This window comes from Pteronotus mesoamericanus, unplaced genomic scaffold (genome assembly GCF_021234165.1).
Source record: "Pteronotus mesoamericanus isolate MK-2021 breed Mesoamerican mustached bat unplaced genomic scaffold, CSHL_Meso_final contig_27, whole genome shotgun sequence".
In the NCBI taxonomy this organism is placed as follows: domain Eukaryota; kingdom Metazoa; phylum Chordata; class Mammalia; order Chiroptera; family Mormoopidae; genus Pteronotus; species Pteronotus mesoamericanus.
The window spans coordinates 24,775,584-24,788,152 of record NW_026555115.1 but is presented as its reverse complement, the minus strand read 5'-3'; the positions used below and the strand labels follow the sequence as shown (position 1 = coordinate 24,788,152).

General features: G+C 45.0%; 1 non-coding gene across 1 annotated transcript; it reads right to left on the bottom strand.

Annotated features, from left to right (window-relative positions):
- Positions 1-11,772: 11,772 nt before the first annotated feature.
- Positions 11,773-11,875, bottom strand: LOC129071882 (U6 spliceosomal RNA). Its single transcript, XR_008529305.1, has one exon. It is a non-coding gene; the product is annotated as a U6 spliceosomal RNA (small nuclear RNA).
- Positions 11,876-12,569: the final 694 nt, after the last annotated feature.

The window sequence follows — 12,569 nt, the reverse complement described above, 5'->3', positions numbered from 1 at the left end:
GTCATCCATGGAGGCTTGGAGCCTACTGTGTTAGCCACTGGGTACAAGTAGCTGAGATAGAGCTCTAGGAGCTATCCTCCACTCCTGCTCCAGCCCATCAACCACCAGGAGCTCTGCGGAGAAACTGAGGACAGCAGCCCTCTTACTCCTAACCTCTGGCTTCCTTGGCTTGGAAATCAAGGATGCTAAGAAGTTTGCAGTTGACCATAGGGAACCTGGCCCTAGATTTTTTCAGACCCTACACTCACCACCTAACCTCTGGGCCTCAGAGAACAGGAAATACAGTATTCAAAGAGCTCTGATTGTAGCTGCTGTGAATATAGCTGATAATAGCTCGATCTGCCACTCGCCGCCCCCCCCCTTACTGACATTTGCATTTTAATGGAGGCGGTTAATGCCGTCAGCTAAAGGAGTGACTAATATGTTCTTTGGATTGCTGCTGGAGGTAAATGGGAGACCCTTTTTGGCCCAGAGCCTTTTAATGCCCTCTAGTCACAACACAAGATCACCCCTGATGGGCAGGTTGGACTCCGATGCCCACGATCCGTGCTTTGTCTTTGTTCCTGTTCTTGATTTTGCTTTCTTCTACTTACTCCTGAGCCCTTTCTTCCTAAAAGTCTGGGAACATCTCCATGAGTCATTTATTCTTTCAACACACATAAACTGATTGATTACCATTTCAAGCTTTCAAGCAGGAAGCTATGCTGGGCACAATTGGGGATGGGGAGCCCAAGAAGTATGCCAGCAAGATGTCACCCCCAAGCAGTTAGAGGTGAGGAAATCACAGAATAAGCTGGAGATAGCAGAGATGGACCTTGTAGCTTATGCCTACCATCTTTTGAGTGCTCCAAACAAGAGGCTGTGAACTAACAGGAGAAAACTCTTTCTATACACTGAGGGAGTGAGAAGGCTTCCGGGACGGGAGAGAGGACCCTTAACTTATACACAGGAGTTAGATATACAAAGACGGGATAAAGTTTTGAGGATTCAGAACATTACTCTAGCCACAAAAGACCATGTATTGTATGGTCCTATTTATATTAAATGTCTGAAACAGACAAATCTATAGGGGAAAAAAACTGATCAGTGGTTGTTCTAGAGCTGGGGGACGGGACGGGGGAAGGGAATAACCGTTAATGGGGTGTGGAAAGCTGTTCTAAGATTGTAGTGATGGTTCCACAACTCTGTAATTATACTAGGAGCTATTGAGTTACACACTTTAAATGGACTAACTTTACCGAATGTAAATTATTTCTCAACGACGCTATTGAAAAATGGGGGAAAGGTACTGTCCAAAAAGACATTCCTTTGGTGACACTACTGTACAGTTATAGAAGGAATACCCTAGTTTTAAGTTCCTAGTCTTCTACTGTATGACGACCCATGTTTTAAAAAAGAGTTTTTATATTTATTTTTAGAGAGAGAGGAAGGGAGGGAGAAAGAGAGGAAGAGAAACATCCATGCGAGAGAAAAACATCAGTGCGAGAGAGAAACATCAATCAGTTGCCTCTCATGTGCTCCCACATCAGGGATGGGACCCATAACTCAGGCATGTGCTCTGACCAGGAATTGAACCAGCAACCTTTCACTTTCCTGGATGACACCCAACCCACTGAGCCATGTGAGTCAGGTCTGATGGCCCATTTTTAAGGTGAAAATTTTTCAAGTACCCTATGTGGGATATATGTACCTTTAGTTAAAAAAAAAAAAAAAAACATAATGGTTAAAAAAAAAAAAGCTAAAATGTAGTAATTGATTTAAATGAATTAATACATTAATAAGTCCAATAACATCCGTACATGTTAGAAAAATGGCTGTTTTTGTGGTGGGAGCATGTTTATTATGCCTACAGACAGGACTTAGTGGCCCCATTTCAAGACCTCCTTGGTTCTTTGAGGTCCTCAGCCCACAGGTTTAGAATCCTGGTCCATGCTCTACCAAGGTCTATTTGCTTCAGCTTCTCTATGAGGTGAATGATAATGGGTGGGGTCCCATTAGCAGGAAATGTGATACGACCTCCACCCCAAGATGTTTCTGCCTCTTCAACTGTTCAGCCAAAATAGAGCCCTTTCTCCTCCAAACCAATGGTCTTGGCTGAGAGCAGATCCAGCACGGAAGACAGCCAGAGCCATGTGGGTTGGCAGACACTTGTCTCTAGCAAATGTAATTGAAGGAAGCAGCAAGTTAAGTGCCTATTAATTTTTCATTAGAAAAAGTCAAAGGTAACCTTCTTGGGAGACAACATCATTGAACTTCAACTTTGGTAGTTAAGCCAGGCTTTCCCCCACCGTATATTTATACTCTTCACTTTATTGAGCATTGGAGAGAAAGAGTCAGAGACCAGCACTGCAATACTCTTCAGAGATCCTTTTGTCCCAACCCTTGCCTTAAATTACCCCAGTGGCTACCTGTACATGCAATTCTGTGTCCCTGGGCCTTACACAATAGACTGATGTCTCTCCATGCTGTGTTTGCATACCATTTTTTATGGTTTGAACTCTATTTTAGATGCTTTTGGGGAGATTACTATTCAAAGCTCTCTATGATGAATCCTTTTGTAAAGAAAGCACAGTACTTGCCCCAACAGGTGTAGCTCAATGAATCGGGCATCATCCTGCAAACAGAAAGGTTGTCTGTTCTATACCCAGTTGGGGCACATGCCTGAGTTGCGGGCCAAGCCCCTGGTTGGGGACGTGCAAAAGGCAACCAATGGATGTTTCTCTCTTACACCAATGCTTCTCTTCCTCTTTTCCTCCCTTCCCTTCTCTCTAAAAAATGAATAAATAGAACCTTTAAAAAGAAAAAGAAAGAAAACACAGTGCTTACTCCCTAAGTGTGTGTTTTATAAGCCTGGAGCAATGTGGTGTGGTAAGGTAAGAAGTTAGGAGTTGGGGGCTGAAGGTGCCTATTTGCCCCTGAGAGCTATCTCCCTATCGGTAGGCAGGAACGCCTAAGCTGTCATTGTCATCAGCTATCTCATCTCTCTCCTTTCTTCCTGTGCCTCCTTACTGAGGTGTCCCACCTGATGAGAAAAGTCTTTCCACTCAGCACAAGGAAGGACTGAGGGGAGAGTGGTAGGCTTGAGTCGGAATGTCTGCAGGCTCCCCACCAGCCCTCCCGCTTTCTAGCTACGTGATGTGGAGCAAGTCATCTCCCCTCTCTGAACTGCAGTCCCCAGAAAGAATGACAATGCTTTCCCACCGCACTTGACGACTTATTAGGAGGATTGAGACAATGATGTGAAATTCCTTTTCAAATTATTTACCCCTACATGAAACGGGAGTCATTCTTGATAATAGTGAATTGATGAATTAGTTCTTAAGAAACCCAGCCATTCGTTTAAGAGGTTAGCATGGAATGAGGTACATCACCAGGTCTTGGGCTCCTGCATATATTTATAAATGATTGTGATAAATAAATACTTTCATGTCTGTGCGGGTATGCACCCGCACCTCTAGTAGTCTGAGAGGTGCGCCCTTCCATCCCTGCTCTGTTCAAAGGGCCGTGCAGATGCGGCCTGTGTTCTCCAAGACAGCCCTTCTTTCAGGGTCCTGACGGGATGCAGCCTGTCCGTGCCCTCCTGCAGGCGTGGGCAGTGGTGAGGGTGGCCTGTGAGGAGCTTCAGTGGTGCTGAGTGTTGTTTCTCTTTTCAGTGACCACTCTGTTTGGCTTGGGGTGGTCTTGTTCAGTCTCCGTGTCACTGACTTAATCTGTGACTGGGAGGATGGCAAGCCAAGCTGAGTTAGAGATCCTGCTGGGGCTGGCTGACCTTCCCCAAGCCGGGATAATCTCTCTCCCTGGCAACAGGCAGAGGCACCAAAGGACAGTGACAGATTGTGAAATCCTTGGGCTGGGCTTTCTAGAATTACTTAAAAAGAGAAAATAGTAATAATACTTTGCATTTGTATAGTGCTTTTAAAGAGAGAAAGCAGCCTTTTAAAACTATTCAAGGAGAAGGCAGCTTTGGAATTGTGTGGTAGAGAGCAAACCAGGTGCGTAAGAAATGTATTGTCTTTTTCTTATCCACTGATAACATTAAGAGTGTTAGGAGAAATCCTTTTATTTTTTTTTCCCCTCTCACCACAGATGGAATGAAGAGGAAGAAAGAAGCAGAGTGATTTAATCAATATCGCTCAACATTAGGGGCAGAATTTGACCTCACCTTGACTTTTTTTTGTCAACCCCAAGTAAGCAGAGAGGATGAAGAATTTGAATGATCTAAATGCTTGCTTTGTTCACCTGAGATTCTGGCATATAGACATCTCTTCCTGAGTCAGACTTTGCACTTGGTCCTCTGGGGCAGACAGGAATATGCCCCTGTTAACTGGTCTGAAACCAATGAAGAAATGAAGGCATGAGGTGTGAAAAAAAAAAATTGTCATTCTTTTTCAAGGTATTTACCTCAGATGAAGTCATAAGGATTTTTAAGCAAGGCGGGACCAGACTCCGCAGACAAGGACGGATGGAGCGGCCTCTGACAGCCTTTTAGTGGTGTCTGAGGATTTAAAGGAATCAGCACACTCTGGCCAGTAGGCCAAATGTGGCTACTGTCTGTTTTTATAAATAAAGTTTTATTGAAATACAGCCACACTCATTTATTTATTGTCTCAGCCTGCTTTTGCTCTACATGACAGAGTAGTTATGACAGAGATTGGGTGGCTCGTAAAGCCTTAAGTCTTTACTATTTGATCCTTTTGAAAAAGTTTGCCAAACCTTACCCCATATTATACCCATAAAAATTAACTAAAAATTTACCGTAAAACCTAAAATGATAAGAAGAGTACACGGGAGAAAATCTTTGTGACACCAAAGGTACAATTCATTATTCTTGAATTATTTTAAAATATTTTTGATAAATTGGACTTCATCAAAATTCAGACTCTTCAAAAAGACACTGTTAAATGAATGAAAATACAAGCCACAGACTGGGAGAAATTATTCGCAAATGATACATCTGGTAAAGGATGTGTATGCAACATCTAAAAGAACTCAATGAGAAAAAAAACAATAAAAATGAGCAAAAGATTTTAAAAGACACATCACCAAAAATGGGCAAAAATATATAAATAATCCAATAGGACATGAAAAGATGCTCAGCATCATTAGTCATCAGGAAAAAGCAAATTAAAATCACAAGAGATACCACTACAAACCTACTGGAATGGCTACAACTAAAGAGTGGCCACACCAAGTGTTGGTCAGGATATGGAGCAACTATAACTCTGATACACTGCTGCTGGGGATGTTAAGTGATACAACCACAGGGAAACAGCCAGACAGTTTCTGAAAAAGTTAAGCATACACTTACCGTGTAATCCATCAAAAACTTAAGCATACACTTACCATATAACCCATCAATTTCATTCCTTGGCATTTACCCAAGAAAAATGAAAGCCTATAACCATACGTCCACACAAAGACCTGTGTATTAATATTTACTGCAGCTTTATTCATAACTAGAAATGACCCAAATAGTCATCAACAAGAGAATAGGTCAACAAATTTTAATATATCCATATAATGGAATACTACTTAGTAATAAAAAGGGATGAATTACTGATATATTCAACAACATGAATGAATCTCAAAATTCTTGTAATAATTATCCTGGGTGGAAGAAGGCAGACAAAAGTGAGTAAACACTATATGATCCCATTTATTAAAAATTATAGAAATGCAAATTAAACACTAGTGAAAGAAAGCAGACCTGTGTTTGCCTGGGAATGGTAGGGGGCAAGGAAGAGCAGGAGGAGTTGATTGCAAAGGGGCACAAGGGCACTTGTTGGCAATGGATGTTCGTTGTCTTGATTGTGATAGTTTCACACGTGTGTGTGTATGTCAAAATAAACTGTACAGTTTAAATATGTGCAATTTATTATATGTCAATATACATAGCTATGTTGACAATAACGCTATTTTTAAAAACATTTTTAACTTTTTCTCTTATAGTTAGCATACAACATTATGTTAGTTTCAAGTGTACAGCATAGTGATTAGACATTTATGTAACTTACGAAGTGGTCAACCTGATAAATCCAGTACTCATCTGACACTACACTAAAGCTATTTTTTCAAAAGGAAGAAAAAACCCCTGATATTTTCTTCCCTAAAACACTCTGTGTGGTTTGAGGCAGCTAGCTCACTTTCCTAGCTTTATATTCCTTATTCTCACCACCCTGGTTTATCTTGGCAGCCACTCTGTCCTTCAAAGCCGCACCTTCATCACGGGTGACAACAGGTGATAACTGTATCGCCAATGTGTGATGTGGACTTCCAGAATTCTATCTCCTAATGACAACAGGACCATTGTTACCTTCACATCCAACTGCATCAGCTGTCTAATCTCAGATTCTCATTTCCTTGAGAGTCTGCTGCTTGCCACCATCCTGGTAGTAAGCACTCTGTTGGGGAGGGTTAATTACAGGGAACAGAATCGAGTTGAAGCAGACAGGAATGTAATAAAAGATGCTGGAGACAAGCTCAAGGAGGGAGGTCTCAGTCATTTCTGCATATGGGAATTACTCAAGTGTCTGGGAAAGGATCTGACCGCGGAATAACCAAATCGACATTGTAGAAGTAGCTTTTAATGGTTCACCCTTACCCTTACCCTTACCCTTAACATCATAATGTCCCAAATCCTGTTCTTGTGAAACTACTAATAAAACTCAACTTAGAGCCAGGAATGAATAACTTATTCAGAAATAATTCCATGAGATAGGGATAGGAAAAGGACAAGGTGAAACTGGAATGCCTCATTAAGCTAGAAAGCACAGATGTCCTCAAAGATGAATGGGCATGTGTCAGAGGCACGCACGACACTGCACAGCTATGAGAATGGCTAAAACAAACACACACCTGACAGGGGCCCAAGGGATGACTCCGGGACCACCTCAGGACAGCTCAGGGGCCCGCTGCCTGCTGTCCAATGAGACTCCTGCCCAGACAGGAACTGGATGTGGATCAAAGACACAGCATCAGCCTATCTGGGAAATCTTTGAGGAAGCCACCAGGAAAATGTCCTGATGGAAATCAGGAGCCCTGGATTCCAGCCTGGCTCTGCTGCCAGCCTGCCTCGTACCCCCTCACAGTCAGGTCTTTTCTGCTTCTAGCCTCTGTGTCCTTGTGTGTTCAATAAGGGGGAGGGGTGAACCAAAGTATTTTCAGACTGAGCTTCCTGGAACCCGAAAACTCCTTGGATTGCCTAGGGATAGGGGAGCCAGGGGCAGGGGCGAGCCCCACCAGAAACAGTCCTGCTTCCATCCGTTTCATGTTTGGCAGATAAAACACTCTGCTGACAAACTCAAGAGGTACAGAAAATATCAATTCCTCTGTTTTCTAAATTTCCAATTCAATTTCTGACTCCCAGGACCCGTTTCCAAGAGCCAGATGAAATATTCACCCCAAATATTCTTGAAGTGTTCTTTTCAGGCAGTGCCTCACTTCTGGGACATAGGTGTGCCCCCCAACAAACCACTTCTCTATCCAGGGGCCCCTGTGCGTCCAGCTGTTGCTGCTCATTTTGTGCCACTCTTGGGACATGGGTGCCTTCTGGGAGCTGGCCAGTGTCCCCTCTGTCTTGTTCTTCCTCGTTCTGGGTCCCTTGTTCCTAGTCCACCCTCTACCCTGGGAAAACCCTTCCAGCCTTCAGAACTGTGAGACAATAAATACCTGTTGTCTAAGCCATTCAGCTCATTGTATTTTGTTTGCAGCCTTAACAAGTGTATGGAAATCCTCCTTCCTTTCTTACCTCCCCTGCAAAACCTTTTTCTCCCAGGTATTGCTTGTTCTCCTAACATCTGCTTAAATGGGATAAAGGAATGGTAAGAAAAACACAAGTAAATATTTCATAATTTCATTCAGCTACACAATCACAAGGTTTTATTTGAGCAGAGAATCAGAGTCTGAAACAGCTTAAAAATCACCAGGCTGATAAGGTGATGACTTCTGTCATTGGGTGATCGTGGGTCCATGGCTGTTCATTGTACTATTCTCTCTACTTTTTGTGTCTACTTGGAAATTTCCATTATACACTGTTAAAAATGGCGGGGAGAGAGAGCACTTCACATCACCGGAGCAGGAGATGACCGAGGTGCTTCCATCTCTAGAGTTCCACCACGGTGTCGTCCACCCCGCCTCATCCCTACCAGCTGGACTCTGCTCCCAGCCCCACCCCCCACCCCACACACATCACCAACTGCTGCCACTGTCATCAGAGCCTGTGCCCAGCTTTGAGCCTAGAGGCTTCCCTACCAGCCAGGCTTCGGCACTGAGGCCCTGCGGCTGGGGGGCGGTGCCCGCTGAGCAGAGGGACCCTCCTGGATCCCAAGTCCCTCACCAGCCTCCCCTCTGCCTGGGGGCCTCGATGGGTCCTGTCGGACAGCTCCTCGCTCCAGCTCCTCTCTCTCCTATCAGGAATCGTTTCCTTTGAATCCTGTCGTTATTTAAACACCAGATAACTCTTTAACTATTCCTAATGAACACTCAAATTATTTTCTGGGACACAGCTACAGTGGCTCCTGCCCAACACTCCCCCTCATCAAGGTTCTCCTGGACCTTTAACTCAAAAAATAATATCGTTTATGGCATTTAAATGAGTACTGAACTCACTGGTACCAAGGGCACGTCGCTCCTGGTACGATGGTTTCGTTGTTGACAAAGGGCAGTTCCCAGCGTCCTTGTGCCCATTTCGGAGCCATTCTTTATGTTTCCCTTTAATTCCTCTTCTAAACCCACTTCTTCCTTTAGAGCCCACCAGTGTTGAAATTTCCCTTATCAAAATGAGAAATGGAGAATGGGCTTTTCGTGGGACTGATTTAATAAAATTTAAGAAACTGTCTTCTTATTTTAGGATTACGGTCTTCCCTTTTATTGGTTTAATTTTTTTTTTTTTTCACAAAGTCGTGGTACTGGTATACCACTCTGTATCAGTCAGGGTTTATTTGCAGGTATAGCAATCACTCTAGCTATTTTAAGCAGAAAAGAAATTAATACAGGACTTTACAAAATCATCGGGAGGACCAGTGGAGCAGGGGCCGGCTGGGCTTCTGGGGACGCCTCCCCAGCATGGGAGAACCGGCCTGCCGAGACTGCTGCCATCTCTGCCGTGGTCAGGAACCTGGAGAGTCTGGAAGCCACCGGCCCCCTCTGCTGACTCCCGGCCCACATCACCTTAGCAGCAGGCCATGTGCTCCACCTCAGCAAAAGGGGTGCCATGCGCCTACCCCTTGACATCTGCAAAACTAGAGCCTGGGCCCAGGATCTCTGCTACCATCCTCCCAGGAGAAAGAAATATCTTTCTTCCTCACCTCACCAGGATGAAGACCGCACGGCTGGCCATGCTTCTGCCACCCCAGGCTCACGCCAGCATTCCTGTCTGGCCGAGGGCAGGTCACATGCAGACCCAGAGCTGTGTGGTGTGAACGGAACTGCTTCAATCAGTCTACAGTATCCGTCACGGATGGAAGTATCTTTTGTTTTAATTGGCAATTCTATGGATTCAGTTCTCAAGGGGAGCCCCAGCAAGGACAGAAATTAGACAACTTAGATTCATACTCAAATGTCCAATAAAGATAGAAAGAGGTGCTCCTCTTCATTATGCCTCAGAGAATGCAAATTAAAACTGCAGTTAAAAGCACCACTACCCACCTACTAGAATAACTAAAATGAAAAAGAGTGACAGCCGCCAGAGCGCGCAAGGACGCTGGTGGTATGTATGTTGATACAAACACTTCGGGAGCTGTATGGTAGTCCCACCATACATAAAACTTACATAAACCTGTAAGTGTGGATGACCTCTGACCCAACAATTCTATCCTAAATCCATCAAATAGAAACATCTATGAGAATGTTCATGGCACCACTATTTTTAAGAGCCCCAAACTACAGACAACCCAAAGGTCCATCAACAATAGAATGAATAAATTGGAGTATATTTACACAATGGAACACTGCAGAGAAATGAGAACTACAGACTCCAAACAGGGACGGCAGCGTGGGTGAGTACCGCACACACACTGCACTGACCCCGGAGAGACAGAACAAAAGAGGGCACACCAGTCACTCCATTTAAATAAAACACAAAAGTAGGACCTTAGATGTGAGCATAGTGGTTCTCCATGCAGAGAACTGGAAGGGACAGACGGTGGATTTCTGGGGTGTTGATCATGTTTTGTTTCTTGATGACATGGCTGGTTACACATGTGCATTTACTTTGTACAATAAAATTTCATCTTGCTGAGCACTTAAGATGCATGCACTTTTTTTATGTGTACATACATTTCAATAAAATTTACAAACAGAAACAGACTACTTAGCTTTCCATCTTTCCGTTTCTCTAAGCACCCTATCAGCCTAGTAGTGATGGTTCCACTTACGGACCACCTGCTGTGTGCCGGGCCCTGCACATCTGTGCTTCTGTTTGGCACAACCTCTGCGCTGGATGGAAGGTCATTTTGTGGGTGAAGTGCCGGAGATGAAGAGAAGTTAAGCAGCCTTCCCAAAGTCACTGGCAGTCAAGTGGTTGAGCCACGTGTCAGACCCACGACTCCACAGCCTGTGTCCTTCCAGCCCAGCCCATTGCCTCTCTACTGTGCTTGGTCTTTCTTCCTGGTCTGCAGCCTGGCTGGGTATGTGGCCCTTGGCCCAGGATTTGGCTCCCTCTCTCCCTGTCCCTCTGCTCCTTTCCCTGAGCTCTAGGTTAGAAATGCCTAGCAGCTGCCATCATCGCCAGGCACCCTAGAGAGCAACATGTTGTTCCTTGATGACAAGCCTCAGGGAGCCACAAACAGTTACTGTCGCCACATGTAGGTGGTCCGGCATTCTGGAACTCGTCCCTTGCCCTTGTGCCAGCCCCTCCTGGGAGCAGTCTGGGCAGTGCCTGGGGATCTGCCAAGCCAGGAGCTGCGCTGGATTCACACCCAGGACTGGACCCCAGTGGTGACCTTCGCTGCTTGACCACCTCCAGGTGGAGTAGGCGGAGAGTCAGCAGGGGTCAGACATCTGGACGCTCTCGCCCCTCGTGCCCTGGCTGGCTCACAGAGAACGTTCCTGCCATTTTGGGGGAGGCCCCTCCCATGGGCCTTGGGAATGGTGTGAACCTCATGCTTTCCGAGGGCAGCGCTGCCTCCTTCACGGCCACCCCTGCACTGGCACCACCAGCGCCTGGTGTCCCTGGAAGTGTCAAGTATTGAACTAGACAGACCCTGAAGGGACAGATGCAGTTGAGAAAGATGCAGTGTCTCTGCCCACAGGTAGCTTGCAGCCTTGGTGGTGATCGAGACGAACACACTGAGCATTCGCTCTGCTGGGCGCTGCTCAACTCACTGAGGCCTGTAAAGAACTCTTGGAGGTTCATACTGTTATACTCCCATTTTACGATGAGGAAACTGAGGCTGAGAAGCTTCAGTGACTGGCTGTGGTAGGCAGTCTCTAAGATGGCCCGATCACCCCCTCGTCCTCCTATCCATGTTCTTTGTGTGATCCAACTCCCATTCTAGTGTGGGCTGGCCTTTTTGCCCTGCTCCTAACAAATAGAATAGGGTAGATGCCCTGGCTGGTGTGGCACAGTTGATTGGAACATCATCTCGTACACCAAGGAGTGGGCGTTTGGTTCCCAGTGGGGGCACATACCTGGGTTGCAGATTTGATCCCTAGTTGGGGTACAAGTTGGGGGGCAGATGGTTGATGTTTCTCTCTCTCTCTAAAATCAATAAACATATTTTTAATGAAAAAAATAGAATAGTGTAGAAGTAATGAAATGTTACTTTCTTTTCTTTTTTAAGGGAACACTTTACAAATTTGCTTGTCATCCTTGAATAGCAGCCATGCTAATCTTCTCTGTATTGTTCTAAATATGTGTTGCCAAAGCGAGAAAAGAATGTCACTTCTGAGACTGGGTTATAAAGGGACAGTGGCTTCCATCTTGGGTGCTTTCTCTTGCTGCCTCTTGGCCAGCTGCCAGGTCATGAAGTGAGGCAGTTGTGTGGAGGGAGGCATGCGAGTGAACTTGGAAGCAGCTCCTTTTCCAAGTGAGCCTGAGGTGACTGCAGCCTTGGATGGCATCTCGGCAGGAGCCTTGGGACAGGCGCTGAACCAGAACACCCCGTGGAGGTACTCTCAGATCCCTGACCCACAGAAATTATGAGATAATAATTGTTGTTTTAAGCAGCCAAAGGCTGGGGTGACTTGTTACACAGCAATAGATAGCTAATATCCTTGCCTACATTCACACAGCACATCTAGGTTTGAACTGGAGTTTGAACCCAAATATGCCCGACTCCTAAATCCATGCTCTTAACCACTCTCTCCATTGTTTCCTCTCAGCACAGAAGAAACACAGTCAATGCTTGAACTGAACTAAGCCTACCTGGAACTGATGATGAGGCTGATAGCAGAGTAACCTTTGGGCAAGATTCTCAACCATTCCTTGCCCGTTTTCTCATATATAAAATGAGGATGATAGTGATACTCAATTTCATAGGGTTATTGTGGTTAGAAAAGTTTATACATGTGAAGCTCTTAGAACATAGTGAACACTCAATACAAGTTAACCATTATTAGTATTAGATTAC